A 21,263-nucleotide genomic window follows, 5' to 3' on the forward strand; every position below is an offset into this window, starting at 1 on the left:
AGGGTCAGACTACCCACACAAACGCTTCTTCTCCCATTGCATTTTGTGGCAGTGGATGCTGAATCCAATCCCATGGCACTTTTCATGTATCATTTTTTTAATAATTTTATATATATAGCAGATTTCCAGCTAGTTTTTAAAAGCTTGCTGAAAGTAAGTAGCATCTTGGGCATATCAATACATTTCTGTGGATCACTTCAGCAGAGCTCCACTCCAGCCACTGCTGAGCTACCTGAAGCATGGGCCAACTAAATTCTTTTGGCTGGTGGACAGTAAACCAGAGTCCAGAGAGATCTCCCAATGCCTATTGTGGGAAGAAAACCAGGTTAGCTGCCCACCTTTTCAAGTTGAAATATATTGCTATATATATATATATGAATGTCCAGATAGATCTAAAATGTTATTTGTGTATCTATGTACACACAGGGTCGTGTTACCCAGAGGCATAAAGGCAGATGCAGTTCTGTTTCACATTTGGGCTGTACAGGCTGCAATAAGGTCACACTTTTGTAAATTCAAATATGTATTTATTATGTACTGTGTTTTTCTGTGCTACAGATCAGATAAAGTGCTTAGTGATCTTGTCTCAAATTCTCCTTAAGGCAAATGACTTTTTATTTATAAAGCCAGCTGTCAGGGCAAGTCCATATTTGAAGGTTTCCTGGTGGAAATCTGAAATCACTTTTGGTCAAATCTAACATAAGCGATATATTTTAACACACATTTTAAACATACAGCAAAAGATCCCCCCCACCTGGTTGTGCCAGTCCAGCAGTGCAAAAAAAGATGGTAAAGACTGAGACACAGACAGAACACAAAAATCCCCTTTAAAACAAACAAACAAAACCCCCAAACAAAGAAAAATTCCACGCCAGAGCAAAACAAAAATAAAAATGAAAATAAATCACAACCCATAAGAAACCTGTTTTTCTAGACAACATCTGATTAAAGTTGAAAAGCAAATTGTCAAAGCCTGGGTATTAGCTACATCACCTATAGAAAATAGCCATAATGTAAAAATCTAACTAAAGCAGAGATGGGGCAGCTATATGGGGGCTTTCTGCTGAAACCATTTTCGTTATTGGACATGGAGTGAGACACCAGAAAAGGGAGTGAGGGCATTTTGCAGCTACCCTTTCCACCCTGGTGCTGGAGCTGTGAGGTCCAAGGTGTGGGCAGGGGGCAGTGCTGTTCCTCCTTGGGTCAGGAGGGAGGGAGAGATGCATCTCCCAGCCTCCTGCAGCATCTTCTGCAGGATGGGGCTAGGGAACAAGAGAAGCAGCTGCAGCAAGAAAATGAGCCACTATTTTCCCTGGCTACTTAAAAGCAGATCCATGGCAATCCAGAGTGGCCCCAAGGCTGCCATTCATTGGTGTCAAGGGCATGTGGTCAACCAAAGGATAAGGAGCTGCTTTTCTTTTAGGGTATGAGCTGGCTTAGTTAGTAAAATATATTTAAAGTCAAATGTTTTATGTATTCTTAATTATTTTTAATATCAAAGGGGCCAATAGCTTTAGAGCACGCAGAGGATTTTCTTTGTTGCCATGCCATGATACAAGTCTCAGGCCATTAGCTCAAGCAAAATAAGGCAGGACCTCTAAACATGTGGATTGCAGAAGGTGGTTGCTCTATCATCCTTCCTTTCCAAGCAGCCAGGAGGTCTAAACATGTGGATTGCAGAAGGTGATTTCTCTATTGTCCTTCCTTTCCAAGCAGCCATTTGGATCAATAACTACTCACATTGGCAATAATCAAGCTATGCCTCTCTTTCAAGTTATATTTGGATGCACTCAAAGCAGTGAAGATCACAGACCAACAGACATGGAGAAGATACAGCAGTTTTCAGACTATGTCATACTCAATTTCTGAAGTCTGGGCCTGCTGTTTTTCTTTAATCAAGCGGGAATGTTGTTAGGAAAATGTGCTGGGGGCCATACAAGGACCTTGAAGGCAGCGGGTGAGGAGCAGCTGCTGCAGAGAGTGTTGCAGTGGGATACCTTTGAAACACTGCTCATAATGGAGGAGCTGCTTAACTCCCCACAGCACAGCTGGAAATCAGCAGGACACAACTCCCTTGCTTCCAGCCACACCAGTCCATAGCTGTCTCCCATCCTTTGTTGTCTTCAATGCTGTGCTCACAACTGGGCTTTCCCACGCTGCTCCCTTGCAACTTGGCTTTCAGTTTGATAAGCAAACACATGAGACCAGGGCAAGCAAGAGGAAAATCCTATCTGTTCACTTTCTTGGCTCTTCTACAAGATTACCAAGTAAAACAAATGCTGCACAGCTGAAGTACATAATTATTTTTTGGCAAGAACTTAGAAGGATCCTTTCCTCATCTTTTGCCTTTCCCCCATGCCACGTGTCAGTCGTTCTCTTGCTGACATATCCTACAAGGAAAGGGAGGCAATTCTGTGCATTGTATATGCAGCTTCTCTCTGACTTCATCACTTCCCTTCCCTCACAGTGGCATCCCTTTGCCCAGGGGCATGCAGTCCACTAGATTCTGTAATACAGTGTCGTGGTTTAGGAATGGTTTTCTCCAATTTAGTACTCCTACTAAAACCACGCACCATTTCCTCTCCTCCCTCCAATTAGAGACAGAAAAGGCAAAGATCACGGGTTGAGATAAGAACAGTTTCCTGGAAACAGCAATGAGATAAGAAAATGAACATCAGACACGACTGTATTAACAACAAAAGGTATAAGAAAAGAAACTATTTACATGGATATCCCCCATGTCCACTCTGTCCACCATGCTTTCAACTGAAAGGGACCCCTTCTCCCCTGCAGAGTCCCTTTTTGCTGTCCCTAGCAGTGATGTAATGTGGTATAGAACAACCTCCTTCCTGGCTACTGCAAAAATTAACCCTGCCCTGGCCAGAGCCAGGACATTATCCACCCCTTATTCTACATCATCTCATGCCCAGATCTTTCCATATATGCATATGTACATATACACACATATGTATATATATGAATATACACAAGCACAGGTATCATTTCCACAGTCGATGGTTACCCCTCCAAGATGTCTGCTGGGTTCATTTAGTCCATCACTGCGGGTTCTGTCTGTCCTAGAGGTTTTCCAGGGCAGGAGGGCTGGTCTGCTGACGGGTGATTGCAAACTGCACCAGGAACTCACAGCTGGTGAGTCTTGAGCAGTCCACACTCATTGTCTGTGGTAATTATGACATACAGCATTCAGTGCCACTCAGCAAACAATATCATACAATTCAACATTATGGACTGTTCTCACCCAAAAGTCAAATCCCTTCGAGGTAAACATCGTGTTTCCCTGTCCCTCTGTGTTACTCACCAAGTGCACCCAGGTCCTTGAGCAGACACAGTCCCATGGATTGGTTTGCATTTGCTTGAGGCACGGCTAATCCAAACTGTCTTCCCTAACCTATTCCTTAGATGTACCATGGGGACTTTATCCCCTTCTATGGTACATGGGGGTTTTCACTGGTCAGGGCCAGCTCGATTGGTAGAACCTCTAGTGTTAACTAACCAGGGGGCCTTCACTAAATGTGGGTCCCAATGTATGAAAGTCCCACCACCCATTGCTTTCAGTGTGGTTTTTAACAGTCCATTGTACTGTTCAATTTTCCCAGGGGCTGGTGCATGATAGGGAATATGATACACCCACTCAATCGTGTGTTCTCTGGCCCAGGTGTCTCTGAGGCTGTTTCTGAAATGAGTCCTGCTGTCCAACTCAACTCTCTCTGTGGTGCCTTGTTGCCACAGGACTTCTTTTAATGACCCAAGGTGGTGTCTTGGGCAGTGTGTGAGGCACAGGGTGTGTCTCCAGCCTTCCAGTGATTGTTTCCATCATGTAGTGCTTGCCTTGGCGGGTTTGTGGGAACGTGATGTAATCAGCCTGCTAGGCCTCCCCATGTTTATATTTTGACCATCCTCCACCAGCCACAGGGGCTTTACCCTCTTGTTTGATTGCAGTTTCACAGTTATGGATGACCTGGGAGATAGTGCCCATGGTTAAGTCCACCCCTGGATCATGAGCCCATCTATATGTTGCATCTCTTCCCTGATGACCTGAGGTGTCATGGGCCCACCAAGCCAGAAATAAATCTCTTATGTTGCCAGCTTTTTCCATAGTAAGTATTTGTCCTAGAATCATAGAATGGTTTGGGTTAGAAGGGACCTTGGAAGATCATCTAGCTCCAATCCCCCTGCAGAGACATCTTCCACTAAACCAGGTTTTTCCAACCCCCATCTAACCCGGTCTTCAAGACTTCCAGGGATGGCAATTCCACAACTTCTCAAAGTGAAAGGGACCATGAGTGAAAGAGGGCAAAACATTGTCTCCTCTAATGTACCTCACTTATCTCCAGAGCTAAGGATTTGCTTCTGGCTTTTTTTTTTTCATTCAGATTAATTCTTTTTGAGTAAGACGACAAAACAGAGGAGTAACCCCACATACCTCAGAGTCTGCTTCTGGCTACATGTGCTGTGTGAAGAACTCCACTATGGGGGATTTAACCAGTCTAGATTTCCACTTGTTGTTTGAATTTCTTTCCCCGGACTCAGCGTTTGCAAGCTCATAGCTGCAGTGATACAAAGCTGAAGCACAAAGCTACATCCTTTGTACAGGAACTAAGTGAAGACCAAGACATAACTGAGGTCTTGGGTATCAGGTGCTCAGTTGTTTTTGTGGGAATTCAGATGAAATTTCTGGAAACATAATGAGATCAACATCTTGTGAGAGGTCCACTAAGGTCCTGTGAGAATAAGTAGGGCTGATGGGGTTACAGCCTCCCCCTAGCTGGAGGAAGACAGCAAATGCTTTTCCTTTTTTGGACGCAGCCCGCAACCCAATTCAAATTGAGCTAAATTCTCGTAACTGAAGTTTAATCTTCCAATCCCCTGAAGATGGAAGTTTAAACTTCCAATCCCCTGAGGTTGGAAGCCCTGCACCAGCCCTGCCTCTCCCCTAGCTGGTGGCCACAGCAGCTCTCGGTCTGCTTACCATCCCTGCTGTGGTTTATGGGATGGAGGGTGGTCAGTGGGAAGCAAGCAGCCAAACGAAAAAAAAAGCCAAGGTTCAGTGAAATTTCATGTCCATCAGACGAGTAAGGTAAATGAATATGATAGGAAAACCACACTGTTTTGCAGCCCAGGCAGATGTTTGCTGTCAGATGCACCACATATTGTACAGTCACATCTGCTGGAAAAGCACTTGGCTGATGATTTATCACATCACTGTGTCAAGGAGCTGAAAAGCCCCCTGAAATTTTCCATTTAATACTAACATTCCTAGCTTGGTGATGCTCCCTGACGTTTCCTCCGTTGCTGTTCAAAGCAGTTCATGGAGTGGGTGAAAACCTTCACCATCCCCTGGCTTGCCAGCAGTACCCTCACAGACAGACTCAGGACACCTCAGGGAGCCAGGACACCAAGCAAACTTTAGGACAGGTTTGTTGCATTCCCATCATCCACACCTGTTGCTGCTCCCTCAAAGGGGAAAAGAAAGGCATGTTAGGCACTTACTGTCTTTCACTGGAAGTGGGTGTTGCTCTGCTCTTGGAGCCCTGCAGATCTCTGGTCCCTGCCCATCAGCTCGGGGCAAAGCCCAAAGCCCAGAGCTGATGAAGGCACTGGTAACCCAGTGTGTACAAGCTTTGGCTCACATAGGTTAGAAATGGGGTTTTCAAGTCATGGACTCAACTTGAAGAAAATCACCACAGGGCAGGCACTCCTGCCATAGTGTTCTCTGACCTTTTTTGCCTTCTACAGGAGGCTTTGTTGGGGTTGTGGGCTGACTAATGGGTCTGATCTGCAGCCAAGATCTCCTGGAGCTTAGACAGCATGTAGGGTGAGTTTGGCTTTGCAACTAGCTCTGCCTGTCACGGCAAATGTCTCATCTGAGTAAACACATTTCTATTCTCTTTTTACACATAGGTTTATTTGTCCAGAATAAGGCAAAGAATCAATAATCTTTGAAAGCCTCCTTTTTCATTCCAAGTATTTTTGTCCACATGGCCTATAAATCTGAAAGTGTTTTGGACAGAGGCATAGCTCCACTCAGCTTTTTGTGGCCAAGGAGTTGTATTCTATGTCTTGCAGAGAGTGATTTTGGAAGTATTTTTAGGCTCTTGTTTAAGAAAGAAGAGATGTGATGAGCTCACATTTTCTGCTGCTGTGCACAGCCATCCTTGCTCATAAATATATCCCTCATCACCCTCCCTGGAGGGGGGAAATCATTCTCTCAAATAGGGCTGGTGAACATAGAAGTGGCATGAGCTCATGGATTCCTTTCCTTTCTGGGGCATGTTTCAGAATATTAAACATAAAAGGAAAGGAAAGAGGAAAGGGAAAAGGGAAAAGGGAAGAGGGAAGGGGGAAGGAGGGGAGGGAAGAGGAGGGGAGGGGAGGGAAGGGGAGGGGAGGGGAGGGAGAGAAAAGAAAAGAAAGAGAAGAAAAGAAAAAAGAAAAGAAAAAAGAAAAGAAAAAAGAAAAGAGAAGAAGAGAAGAAAAGAGAAGAAAAGAGAAGAGAAGAGAAGAAAAGAAAAGAAAAGAAAAGAAAAGAAAAGAAAAGAAAAGAAAAGAAAAGAAAAGAAAAGAAAAGAAAAGAAAAGAAAAGAAAAGAAAAGAAAAGAAAAGAAAAGAAAAGAAAAGAAAAGAAAAGAAAAGAAAAGAAAAGAAAAGAAAAGAAAAGAAAAGAAAAGAAAAGAAAAGAAAAGAAAAGAAAAGAAAAAGATAAAAGGGAAAGGAAAAGAGAAAAGAGAAAAGAGAAAAGAAAAGAAACAGCAATTCCCCCTCTTGACACTTGAGATCTTCTGCATGCCCTTGCCTAGAGAGACTGACCCAAGGACTTGTGCAAGGGTCATGACACTGTGCAGTAAAGGGCAAGAGAAACACCATAAAACACAAATCTCTGCAAGAGATGGGTATCCCAGTGTTAAGCACAGATATTAAACAAGGAATGAAAACCCTGCGTTCAAAACTTATCATTGCTGCAGCTGCCCTATTAATTTGGATACATCAGAGAGCTGGATTCAGAGGAGTTTGGATCCACTCCGGTTCCTTTCTGGGTCAACATAACCTTTGGCATCAGGGTCCTCAGCACAGTCCTGAAGCTGGCTAGATATGCAGATAAGTACTCACTAAAACTCTCTTAGACTTCACTAATCCCAGTGATCACCACTGCAGGGAATACAAGGATATAATATATTTAAGGACACCTGTAGCACTCTGTGTTGTTGTCTCAGCAATGGGTGCATCTGTGAGAGGACATCCTTCTCCCCAAGAGGTGGATGCTAGAGGAAGAGCCCTTAGTTTGGGGTAGTTGGGACCAAGCAAGGCAGAGATCAGGGGTGATGGCACAGGAAGACTTCACACGAGTCTGCGGATCTGCTGTTTGAACGAATCAACTGCAGCACCCGATTTCAAACGAGTAATGATGTGGAATGCCACTTCTCTGGTTAAACATGACTCTCCCAGCAGATATGTACCTTTTCCTCTGAGTAACACTGTGTCAACATGCACTCACATCTTCCACCCCTCCACCCTGCCGACACGCACAAGTGCACACGAGCACACCAGGCAATGTTGACTGATGGAGTTTGAGAACACGGGTTTTCGACAGGAAAGTCAACAGGAATTACTTTCTTGGACAATTGTATTGTTTGAGTTGTGAAGAATGAACAGGCTGTTATAACTCGTGTTTGAAAACTGAAAACTCAACTGCTGGCTGCACCTGTAAGCACGAAATCAGCTCTGTCAGCGCATCCTGTGAACATCTTTGCTTATGACTTTTATTGTAACACCCTTCAACAGCAGATAAATATCATTTGGATCAACGTGGAAATTGTCTTTGGAAACTAACCTGAAGAAAGCAGAAAAATATGTTTTCCTTTAACTAAGGGGCTTCTTCTGCCCTTGAATTGTTAATAATATCATTTGTCTTCATATTCATATGTGTGTGTTACAAGTGTTCATAATACTAGCCCCCAAGAAAAAGAAAGAAAAAAGGTTACAATAAATTATTTTTAAAAAAATAACTTTTTTCCTCTGATTATGCCTATACAATTCTTAGTATCTTTTTCAACTTTGCTAGGTCATCTAAATCAAAAGGAGGGTGACCAGTGTTTTTACTTGATATCTCTTGTAATTCTTTTATTTAACCCAATAGATAATTGCATTACCAAGAATAAATAAAAAAATTTCTTCTATATTTGCTTGCTGAACTGAGCAAAGCATTTGAAGAAGTGGAAAATCAATGACCTGCCAAAATAAGGAAGGAAATCAGGCCTCTTAGTGTAGTTGAGAATTAGCATAAGTGATAGGAACACTATTGACGTAATTATCCTATAGATATTTTAAGTGAAATCCTCGTGAACAATGCACCAATAAATAGAAAACCTCTGTGTACTTGGTTATACAGAGGTGCCCAAGGAGATGTGGGAAATGCTAAATAACATGTAGTAAGCTTCTATAGCAAACCAGCCACAGCTGACAAGGGACTCGTGCCTCTTGCACAAATGCTTGCACCAGTTTCTGATCTCTCTCTTTCCTGGGCTGTCACCAAATAATGATGAACCCAGAAGACTCTTTCTGGAAAAGCAGTGTTTCCAGAGAAAACATCCAGGGTCATTTAAAGTACAAATTACTTCTTTTACTTGTGCCAATATTCACATTGCATGCAGCACAGTTTGATCTCTTTTCCAAAAGGACAACTGCTGGATCACCCAAACTCTACTTTAGAGCTCAGGGTATCATCTTTTTGTTTGAAAGGCTTACTTTAAAAGTTACAAATAAAATGGTGTGCTGGTTTTGGCTGGGGTAGAGTTCATTTTCTTCACAGTGGCTGGTGTGGGGCTGTGTTTTGGGTTTGTGCTGAACACAGTGTTGATAATGTAGAGATGCTTTTGTTATTGCTCAGCAGCGCTTACACAGAGCCAAGGCCTTTTCTGCTTTTTGGACTGCCAGGCTGGCAAGGACACTGGGAATGAATGGGAGACTGGGAGGAGACACAGCCAGGACAGGTGACCCCAACTAACCAAAGGGATAGTCCAGACCATGGCATCATGCTCAGTATATGAAGTGGAAGGAAGAAGGAGGAAGAGGGATGGGGGATGCTTGAAGTGATGGACTTTCGTCTTCCCAAGTAACCGTTACATGTGATGGGGCCCTGCTCTCCTGGAGAGGGCTGAACACCTGCCTGCCCATGGGAAACAGCAAATTAATTCTTGTTCTGCTTTGCTTGTGTGTGTGGCTTTTGCTTTCCCCATTAAACTGTCTTTACCCCAACTCACCAGTTTTCTGGCTTTTATGCTTCCCATTGTCTCCCTGAGGGACACTCCCCCCCCTCTCGGGGGGGGAGTGAGCGAGCGACTGCATGGTGCTTTGTTGTTAGCTGGGATTAAACTACAGAAAACCCTTGGTCAAGGCGTGTGGTGTCTTCCCACCATAGAGCAGTCAAGCCAGGGGCCAGACTAGGCATGGCCAAGAGCAACCAGAGAGGAAAAAAATTCACAATAGCAGCAGCCTTTACTGAGATGAATATTTAAAGATTATCTCACAGAATCAGAGAGTCACAGAATATGCTGAGTTGGAAGAGACCCACAAGGATCATTGAGTCCAACCCTTTGCCCTGCACAAGACCATCCCAAGAGTCACACCATGTTCCTGAAACTATTGACCAAACGCTTCTTGAACTCTGTCAGTGCTGTGACCACTGCCCTGGGGAAACTGTTCAGTGCCCAACAATCCTCTGGGGGAAGAACCTTCTTCTAATATCCAACCTAAACCTCCCATGACACAACTTCAGGCCATTCCCTTGGGTTCTGTCACTGGTCACCACAGAGATCAGTGCCTGCCCCTGCTCTGCCCCTCACGAGGAAGTTGTAACTGCAATGAGGTCTCCCCTCAGTCTCCTCCAGGCTGAACACACCAAGTGCCCTCAGCTGCTCCTCACACGGCTTCCCCTCAAGGCCCTTCTTCGTTGCCCTCCTTTGGACACTCTCTAACAGTTTAACATCTTTCTCATATTGCAGACACCAAAACTGCCACAATGTTCAAGGTGAGGCCGCCCCAGGTCAGAGCAGAGCAGGACAATCCCCTCCCTTGCCCCACTGGTGATGCTTTGCCTGATGCCCCCCAGGACAGGGTTGGCCCTCCTGGCTGCCAGGGCACTGATGATTCATGTTCAATTTGCCATCAATCAGGACCCTCAGGTCCCTTTCCTGGCACTGCTTTCCAGCATCTCATTCCCCAGTCTGTCCGTACATCCAGGGTTGCCCCATCCCTGGTGCAGAATCCAGCACTTTCCCTTGTTGAACTCCACACGGTGATTGCCCAGCCCTCTCATTTGTCCAGGTCTCTCTGAGGGCCTCCCTGCCTTTGAAGAAGTCAACAGCTCCTCCCAGTTCCATGTCATCTGCAAACTTGCTTTTGTGAAGACCGAGTTTCATATGGAAAAAAAAATGCACCACCTAATTTTGTTTTAAAGATGCTCATCGTAATGTGATTTCCAAATGTTTAAACTCTGTTGCAGCTCAGAGTGAAAATCTGCTGGGCCAGTTTTCAATTTCCAGGCTACTGGCCCATAATGAGAGAGTAGACTGGGCACTAGGTGCATCAAAACAAGCTAAAAAGATGAAGCAAGAAAAATCTGTTTCTTGTGGGCTGTTGTGCACTGCAAGTCAAGAGACAGGGATGCTCATTAATGGTGCACGCTCTATAGACTGAACTTGAACTGTGAACACCAATTCCATAACAATTATGGAAAACAATGATCCAACCCTGTTTTCTGCCACTGGAGGGCATTCACTGCCCTTACAAACTCCCCTGTTGCAGTTTGCAAGTGGCAGAGTTGCTGCAGAAAGGGACACGATGAGTCTGTGTTGTTCTACCTTATACCGTGCAGTGCCAACATAACGTGCTCACGTGCTTTCCAGCACTTCCCCCATGGGAGCTCCCAAGGAGAAACCATGGCTCTTCTGCACCAAGGTGTACGGGCATGCATTTCACCCCTGTGCTCAGCACAACCTCCATGAAGTCAGGAGGTTTATTCAACAGCCAGACCACGGCTGGGGAGCAGCGTTTGGCCCCTGTGCTGGGAGGCCATGGGGTCACTCCTTCGGCACTCGCATTTCCGAAGCTCTGGCCCAGCAACTGCACAGTCCCACCACTCAATGTCTTATTCCCTTAGACAGAACCACTCTTGATAGTGCTGTTGAACGTCTCCCATCATACATCTTATTAAGCAGGTACAAATAACTGTATTCTTTCCACTGGGGAAAGTGGAGATGAGCCTCTCCTACAGCTCACATCACCGAGGCGACCAAGCGCTCCTGCGGTTAAGGGAGCAGCAGAAACTGGATTTCTGAGTTACTCAGGCTAGTGTCACCTCTCTGAAGAGTTAATTATTAAAAAATGTTTTCAGGCTCAAAGCAGAGAAGCTGGTCTTTTAACATACAGTTTATCACAATAGAAGCACCAGGCTCCAGCATTGCCAAAAACTGAGACTACCTCTGCCCCAAGGATCTTGCTGGTAATACCATAAGTTTCAGGAGAAAGCTTTTGCTTTCTGAGGCTCACGAAAGGATTCTAGTCTCCAGGGGGAATATTTTTTCAAGTAATTGCCCTAAGAGTGTGTGAATAGCCCAGCTTTGTCTGGGTAAAGACATCTTCCATGTCTTTATTTTCCCTCACACTTTTTATTGAAGATAACTGGAAAATCGTGTTTGCATCAAATGACAGCCCTCTATAACAGTATTCATCATCCTGGGAGAGTTTTCTATTATTGTGTTTTCTTTAAATGGACTTTTCTACTTGATATATTGCATGTGTTTTTAAAAAAAAAATAGTCGAGGCTTAAACAGGTTCAGACTTGCTGCTAAAGTGTCCATTCAGAGCTCAAACCTGAGGTGCCATTTGGATCTCTGCAACCACTTCTATCTTTAGGTAATCTAACATCAGAAAATTACACAGCAGTCAGCAGTATGGGCAGTGATATGCATTATATATATGATATGTAGCTCTCATCAGAGTACAAAACTCTATCAGTAAGGTTACTACAGCATAGAACAACCTGCCCAGTAGCTTTCAGTAACATTTATTATGTTTTTACCTGGGTGGTAATAATTACATACTGCAACTTTCATGTGTTAATTATTTACTAGAACTCTTCCATAAATTTAAATTATGTCTGCTGATATATCTGCATGCCTATATATAGGTACAGCATAAATATTTTTAGATTTATCTATATATACTATCTGTTGGAAAAATTAATACACCAAGGAGAAACAAACATAATGGAGTTTAATTAAACTTTATTAAAATTTGTGATGGTTCCTGCTTGGCTAAACATAGTTTCAAACAACCGTTGTAATAAAGCAGAATTCCAATTAAATTAATTGTAATAACCTTGCTCTTCACAATACATCAAAACTTCCTTGGGACAGCATGCAAAATATAGACAACAGAACCATATATTTTAAGCAATAAGATCATTAAAAAAACCTCAGTGTTTTTACCTTAAGTTCCCTGAAGCAGTAACAATTAACTGACTCTCCCATGGAGTATTCTGGGGGGAAAGAAGTGCTTTAACATAAATAAATAAACAAACAAATAAATAAATAAATGGATAGATAGATAAATTGAGTGTCTAAATTCACTTGCGTACTGGTTTTGTCTTCTTGGTTTTCAAGAAGAGTAAATATTTCTATATTCTCTTTCTCAACACTGAAATTAGCTCATCTAAAGATTCAGTTTAAGTTGTATTTTTGAGTAATTTCCTTTCTCTAAAGGACTAGTTCTAACAGGTGAGAACCGTGGAATAATAAAAAGTTGGGGGGGGGAAACAAAAAAACCTCAAACAAACAAAAAAAAAAAATCACCAAAACCACAAAACCTTGCCATGTTTCACAGCACAGTACAAAGAGAACTTCAGCCATACCATGCTTTTTAATGCCCATTTTCAAACAAGAAAAGCAGCAGAAAAACTTTGGCACATTTGATTACACTGTGCCCAAGCAGAAGATATCCTCTACAGGTATCACTGAAAAATTGTTTTTTAAATTATCCTTTAAAATCAAATCTCTCTTGCTGTATCATTCCAAAACACAACTACTTCCCACCTCTCCATGCAATAGCATTAGTGTTCCTGCCTTTCAAAGAGTTAGATGTGACAGTGAGAAGGTCTGGGCATGTGTAAATATAATAAATATTTTCTGATCTTGATTAAAAGGGAAATGTTTAAGAGACTGACTGCCTATTGTAAATACTCTGCTTTTTATTTGGGCTCATGTATATATATACAGTGGCAAAAGACAGTGAAGAAAGTTTCTCTAGCAGTTGCCTATAACATATTAACCCCAAATCATAGAAGGATTGGAAGGGACCTTAAAGTATCATCTTGTTCCGACCCCTCTGCCACGGGCAGGGACCCCTTCCTCTGGATCACTGCCAGGGATTGGGGCAGCTTCTCTGGGCAATCTGTGCCAGTCCCTCACCACCCTGACAGTGAAGGATTTCTTCCTAACATCGGATCTGAATCTACCCTCTGTCAGTTTAAAGCCATTCCCCCTGGTCTTAAACGCCCTATAAGAGCATATAAAGCTTATTCCCTCCTCCTGTCTTCTAAATGCACACCAGTTACTGCACATAATACAAAACCAAAAAAATCCTAAATATTTTATAGTTCTGAAAGACAGCTGTCAGTTATACAATATCCTCAACAGACCTGAATGCTGTATGCCTCAAAACAGTTAAAAATATCTTTAAAGTATTTATTTTCAAACACTGTCATAGCAACTGACATGTTGAATGGAACACAGTTCACTCCAACACAGGAACTTGAACAAATACAAGAATTCATCTGAGCAATCTGGAACAAAATACTGAAACCCTTCCCCTAAGATGTACCAGTCAGTAAAGGAAGAGCCAGCAGTTGTTAAACAATTAATTCCTTTTGACTTGGAGGAGAGCACTGTACCTCAGAGGTGCAGATGTGGTTACACTTGAAAGGCAATGTTACACTTTTACCTCCAAGTCAAGGAAATTATCAAACTCCACCCAGAGAAATAAAACTCCAGAAATTAGTTCAGTGCTAAAGAAACATGAAGAGAAAACAAGCTCATCAACTTACTTTCGTGAAATCTTTACCAGAGGTTTCTTGGGCAGGTTTGTCCAGAGCTAAGGCTTAAATATGTACTTTCATTCATTTTCATATAGTCTAAAAAGAACTTTTGATTAAGAAAAAAAGAATTAAACTAGTTTCATTACCTTGCATCCAGACCCTATGATTTTCTTCTCTCTCAGATCCCAAGTGGGCAAAACTCTACCAGAGGCATCCTATTTGCCCGTATGTCAACTAAAGCGTCAGAGGTCCAGAGGCCACCTAAAACATGAGCCAGACTAGCAGGGCTGACAATTGACACAGTGATAAGGGATAAACACATGAGATAAGGGACAAGGTGCTTGGGCTGTCGTTCCTGAATGCTAACCATTCCTGAGATACGGGGCACACCATTCGGCAAACTCCAAACTCCCATACGTGCCCCAGTGTAAAGGGATGCAGAGATTAATGGGCCACCAGAAACCCTGCCCTTAATGTCCATGAATTTTAACTGCAGCTTCTGGGGTTTATTCCGATCTGTCAAATCTCCCTGCTTCTGTGATTGCTGTATAATTGTTTACAGAACTTGACATAACTGCAAGAACATCTTCATCCAAAAATGAGAGCTGCTTGGTGGAAATTAAGAGAGTTTTAGTGGCACTGTACATTAATTCCAGGATGAAATGCAACGGCATCTAAAAAGAAGAAAATAATGTTGATGGTATGTTGATCTGAATTGTCGGATAATGAGAAGCTTTGATGAAAGAGCAGTAACATGAAAGGAGTTCTCGAGATTGGCATATCCCCTCCAAAAGAGCCACTGCAGAGTATTGACACTTTCTGGAAAGTATTACTCCTGTTCTTAATGCTTCAGAAAATTTCTGGAAAATAGATTACTTAGATCTATGTTCTCACCTCACTCAAGTTGGAGGGATGGGAATTATGAAACAAAGTTTGTAAAAATCAGGAGACAGTACCTCCCAAAGAACCAAACACTGGATTTCAACTGTGAATCCCAGTCTTGGTTGCTTTCAGACCAATGATCCTGCAGCCAGCATGAGAAAGGGCAGTTCACAGACTGATCTGCTCTACAACACGTGTCATAGAGCCTAAGGGGACTCTAAAATTATCCAAAATAAGTGGAGTACTAGACACATCCCCATTGTCCACAATAAGTGACCAAGAGGTGCCATGTTTCTTTCATCCTGCCTGGGGATTCCCTGACCCGAGACAGTTGTCCTGCCAGGCAGCAAACTAAGTGGACTTGCCCCATCCAGCTGCTCCCATGAGATGGGATGTACTGGTAAGGTACAGCTACCAGTCACCCAAGTATGAAGGGAAAGGGGGTTCGGTAGAGGGGAAAGAGAGAAAGCTACAAAGATACCACTATTGAATAGCTGAGACTTGTAGAAGAGCTACTGCTCCTTTGCTGGCTTACCATAACAGCAATGTCACGTGTATTTTAATATTGCATTCACTAACAAAAACAACAAAAAAGTCTGAATTGGCCCACAAAAACACGTCTTACCGAAAGTACAGGTCAGAAAACAGTAAATCTTACACTTCTTCAGGTATCCAGACAGCCAAAGAGTCTCATTTCTGACTTTCACTCTCTCTGATGCACTGCTAACAGACGCAAAGCAAAACTGATCTTCAGACATATCCCCCTTATTCTCATGCTTAGCTTTTCCTTGGGAAAAAAAAAATCCTCATAACGTTTTCAACGCCTGCTCCTTGACCATCACCACACACCTCTGGCAAACAAGGTGATGACAACTGAGAGTGCAGTTTCAACTTCCCTTGGATTTCCTTGTGTTATCAAACAATGTTGCCTTGCCACAGCTGGACTTACAACGCAGGAATTTGGAGATCAAAGGTTAATGAAGAAAAACAGAATCTGATAACTCTATTACAGATAATCTCAGGGCTCGCACCTCAGTCTCTCCCTGCTGTGGTTCCATCCTCGCAAGACTGCCATAAGGGAGTCACAGGGGCCTCTCTTTTGGTTTTAGACTTTTCTGACATCAAACTGAGGGAAAAGGTGCTCAGGTTCTTGTTGAATACATTCACCTTGATACCCTTTATACCCAAGATTCAGAAGTCTGGTTTTTTGCATTAATAAGCATTCAAAGTTAAACGCATCGTTTTTTCAGTGCATGAATTACTGTGAAAAAAAATACCTTCTGAATATGGTGAGAGTAGCCTACAAAAACTCAGAAGAAGATGAAGGTACATAAGAATTTGGGTTTGTAACAGAGGTCACTTCAGAGTTCATTGCTGTTTCATACATCCCTAACTGCAGCATCACACTGAAAGACAGAGAACTGTTTTCTAGCCCTGCTGCAGATACCCTGTGTGATTCTAGGTCAGCCAGATAACCTCTTCACACTTCACATCCAAAACACAAATTGTTATTTTGAGCCCTTTCTGGAAGAACAAATAAACCATATTTCACACATTGCTCAGTCTCCTCCTTCACCTCACAGCAGCCAACATTAAAAGCCAACTCTATTGCGTACTAACTAAAAACACTTCTGGAGGTTCTGAACAACCTGGAAAGTCCTTTAATACAGAAACTTTCTTGATATATTCAAGTCAACAAGCATTTAATGCTGACTTTAAATAGGCAGGACCTTTCTTCATTATCTGTAAGAGGAAAAGCCAAGCCCTCTGAGAGTCTTTGCAGACCCAAACCCAAGAGCAGTTCGTAAATTTTCATTCAGGTTAACAGTAGAGCACAAACCTGATTGATTAAGAAACACGAGAAGTAACAGCTTAAAATGATCAGATTTATAGACATGGATAAGGAAAGCACACTTAATTCCTGATGAGAAGAAGGAAGGTTGCAGTTTCCCTGATGGCAGCACCGAGTTAGCAAACAGCCACACCACTGCCCAGAGCTCAGTCGGCACACACAGACCTGTTAGCACCCAGGTGTCCCAGGGAACTACGACTGGAAATTGCAGCTGTGTGAAGAAGAGCAGGTTTAGATTAGAAGGAAACGTACCCTGGACACACCGAAGACGTGGAAAACTAGACTTTAGTGCTTAATTTTATTTTGTTTATTTTTAAGTTAGAGCACCTTCTAACAGAAGATTAAAGCTCCTCGAGTGATGTTGACTCAGAGCTGAGTCCAGCTGCCCACAATAATACTGTTCATGTGCTCTTCAGTAGTGTGTATTGTCCAAAGCTCCGAGCTAGCAAACACTTGTTCATCTAATTTAACCTGACACGTAATCCTATTGACACCAGTGTGTGAGTAATGTTTATCAATCATGAGAGTCTGAGACCAGAGTTAGACTCGCCTGAACTGTCCAGCCCAAGCTGAGGCAGCAGAGGACTGTATCCCTCCAGCCCCCAACGTGCCTTCACTCTAGCTTTTCTTTCTTTTTCTAGTCACCTGGCCCACACTTTAACCCAGACACTTGTCCTTAAATCCAATATGTCAATCTTGCCAAGTTTAATCACAGCAAAAATCATAAAGGCTGCACCAGTCTGCACAGCAATGGATGATTTTAACATGCCAGAAAGCCTAAAACAGAATATGAAAGCAGCTTCGGGGAGCAAATGCACCTTAAGAACATGAGTGATAACCAGCAAGGTAATTTCTTCATTAAAAGAGAAGCTGGATGGCAGAAAGAAGAAAGCTCATATATGTGATGTTCCAGAACTGCTCAGAATGTATTGCTTTCTACTTGAAATAGTAATTGCCCAATATCTTCAGCTTTGCATATGTAAGGGAAGATCTGCACAGAACTCATAATAACTTTCTTATTGTAAAAACAGAGTAGACACATAGATCAGTATCTCCTGTTAAGCCTTCAAAGTAAAACAACATGTAGATTTTAGTTTGTGTTCATTTCCTTGAGCCATTCCAATGGGGGGGAAAAATGGGATGAAAGGAAACTGAAAAATATGAGTCCAGTTGTATAACTCCCAGAAATTATCAACTCAAAGGAACTGACTGTGTCACAGACTAACCCTCAAGAGGTGCTTAGTCACACTGCTGAAGGAGGTGAAATGGAAAATACAGTAGGGCTGGAAGACACCCAAAGAAAAAGCAGAAAGGATCTATATTCTGAAAGAACTGGGGGTCAAGAAGCAGATGAAGGCACACTGTGCTTCAAGAAGACAGATGCTTTTTTTTTAATTGCTTACAGCTTGATTTCGGCAAACATTCACAGTAGTCAAGACAACTGGAATCCATACACAGTTACAGCTTAACCTCATTTAGTTTGTGTGCCCAGCAGAATAGAAGGAGAAGTGTTTATCAAGAAGGATATTTAACTGCAAGTTTTGAGTGAGGAAAATCCTTCATGAATACACCATTTTTTAAAATACTTTCACCACAAAAGTCACAACACTTTGTCTTTATAAGTTAGGACATTTCATTCTGAAAATGCTGGGTTTAGTGAGTTTAAATTGAAACAGGGAGAGAGAGTTATTTAAAGAATATCGACAAGATAATTAAATATTTAGCAGAACATTAAATAAATATTTCATAAATGAGAACTGAGACTGGGGTCTTCAGGAGCTGTCTATAATTGTAGTAGTACAGTACTGCCCCAGGACTGAACAGTGGCCTTGGCTTCAAACCTTTGGGCCATTACCTTGTGGAGACATCACGATTGCTTTCCCAGGGTATCCCCATCCTGCCACCAGCTACCAAAAGCCTGTCTTAGGGATCACTGGTGACCTTGCACAGCGTGGTCTCTCGACTGGGCTCAAGGCCACACAGGTAGGTCTGCTGGCAGCTGCTTTTGGGGGGCTGGCAGAGGCTCCCCTCCCACAGGGGAGCAGCAGGACTGGCTGTGCCGATGCCACGTGCTGCCGCTGTTGTGATGGAAAACAGGCCAAAGCCACTTAATTTGAAAAGACAAATATTTTTCATGCCAGCTTTACCACAGATCATTCTGCTGCTGATCCCAAGCACTGCAAGGATGAAGATCATCTCGGCTCCCGAGGGGCTTTCTCTCTGCACTGCTGGCACTTTGTCACAACACCACGGCACCAATGTACCACCCTGAGAGTGCAGAGGCTTAGGGACAAAAACAAGTCGGTAAAAACCAAGTGTGCATGTGTGAGGCTGGCTGGTCTGAAGGAAGCAGCGGGTGAGGGATGGAGGAATGCCTCAGCCCAGGCCCCGAAGGAACAAGAGAGGCACTGTCCCGTGCTCCCTGGTTGCAAAGGCTGAGGGAGCTGCAGGGTGCCCGAGCATCACACTCGCGCTGGAAAGTGCATCTCTGAGCCTCAAAGTGTGCATTGCCAGAACACCCACAGGGGAATACAGGGACATGGTGTGGCTCTTGGGGTTATTTTGCATGCAGGGCCTGGAGCTGAACTTGATGATCCTTGTGGATCTCTTGTATTCTATTCTTTTCTGGACTACTGACAGGAAAAAGGTGGTTTACAAACTGGAATAATAACTGATAAGGAAGTGGGAAGTTCTTGCAAGCAAGAAGTATAGCATGATAAAAGAGGAAGGGGAACCATTTATAGTACGAGGGGGGCTGCAAAGCAGAGGGTAAAGGCAGGCAAACCAGCCTTACAGAATGGCAGAGTGCTGACAGTGACAATTTGAGCACAAAGATGCAGAGGGAATTCTGCAGGGCGGAACTTAGAAAAGGACATCCACCTCCAGGACTACAAGAACTTAAGGCATTCTCCAAATTTCCCTTACTCAGTAAATCCAGAGAAATATCTGCTATTAAAGTCCCTTGTAAAAGGGTAAGGGGTGCATGTACAGGGCAATCAAACAGAAAGCAGGGAATGCAGAAGAGGGAAACATCTCTGAAAAAATCTTTCTTAGACTGAGAGCCATAAGTCATCTGGGTGTGAGACCGAGATCACTGCGAGCTCAGAATGTATTTCTGCACTGAAGCATCCATTAATCTGTCACTGACAGATTAATTTTTTTTCTTTTAAAAATGCGGTTCATGTGGTTCCTACGATGGACTGATGGTTCTCATGTTCCTTCAGTTTTCAGAAAACCACAGTTAGAGGTCCTCTGTACAGGTGCTCTGCTCCGTGACAAGTGCTTCAATGGCTGAGTTGCAAGCAGGCACTCTTCTCCCTTTTCTCAACAGACTGTTGTATCTGTTTTTTTCTCCTGCACTAGGCATGTCTTCTCCAAAGAGAAGCCCAGTTTGAGAAGAAAGGTTGAGGAACAACTCTAGTTTCTCTTTCTTTCCTTGTGTAGAAAGTACACTATTGAGAAATGTGAATTTAAGTCCCTTAGACTAAGAAGTAGAACACCAGGCTTCTGGGTTAATGAACTACTCCCTTGGCTGTCAGGCAGAGGACAGGCACATTTCAGTCATGGAGTTTTTTTGGCTCACACACGAGTGCAGATGCTTGACTTCCTAACCCAAATATAACTTGCTCCTTTATTCTTGGTGGAAGACATGAAGAAAGATGGAAAAGACTCTTTGGAGAAATCAGTGGAGCAACAGGGCACAACTACTGATGGGACATAAAAGGGCACCAGGAGAGCAGTTGCAGCAGCCAACAGAGAGGTCCAGTGCTGTAGAGCACAGATGAAGTAAAAAGGACAGGTACTGTGCACAGCTCATAAGAAAGAACTAACAGAATTTCACGATGTTTTTTACTTAATTCATTTAAAAATCTGTTTTCATGCTAGATCAGTCAGTCTTTGCCAAATCTCTGCTTCCCATGGGGCTGTCTGCTGATTTGGCCAGTTTATTGTTCACTCAGATATTTGGATTACTCAGAGCCAGTAGGGAGACCTGGAAATTGTCCTTTTTTGCATATATAAAAGCTGCTGTTGATTAGCTCACATTCTGACTGCACCTTTTTATACCCGGCTTGATACGTTGAATGTTCTCAGAATGATTCATCCAGAAAAATAATAATTTAACATACAAGGGCATGTTGGAGCAAGCAGAAACATTTCATGGAAACACAGATTTTGCCAGAGGATTTCAATATCAACATGCAGAAAATTACCTGACTTTGTCTGGATGAAAAGTACTTTTACAGACTGGGATTTTCCAAAGGATAAAAAGGGAGGTAGGCACCTAAATCTCAACAAAATTTTTCAAAGCTCTTTTTAAAATCCTGTCCTGAAATGTGACCCTCAGACTAGACTAACAAACCTGCATTACTGAGCCCAACCTCAGGATGGAATCATGGAAAAACAGGGAAAGAAAATACC

The sequence above is a fragment of the Manacus candei genome, unplaced genomic scaffold (genome assembly GCF_025592945.1).
Source record: "Manacus candei isolate 608988 ecotype Guabito, Panama unplaced genomic scaffold, ASM2559294v1 h1tg000009l, whole genome shotgun sequence".
Taxonomy (NCBI): domain Eukaryota; kingdom Metazoa; phylum Chordata; class Aves; order Passeriformes; family Pipridae; genus Manacus; species Manacus candei.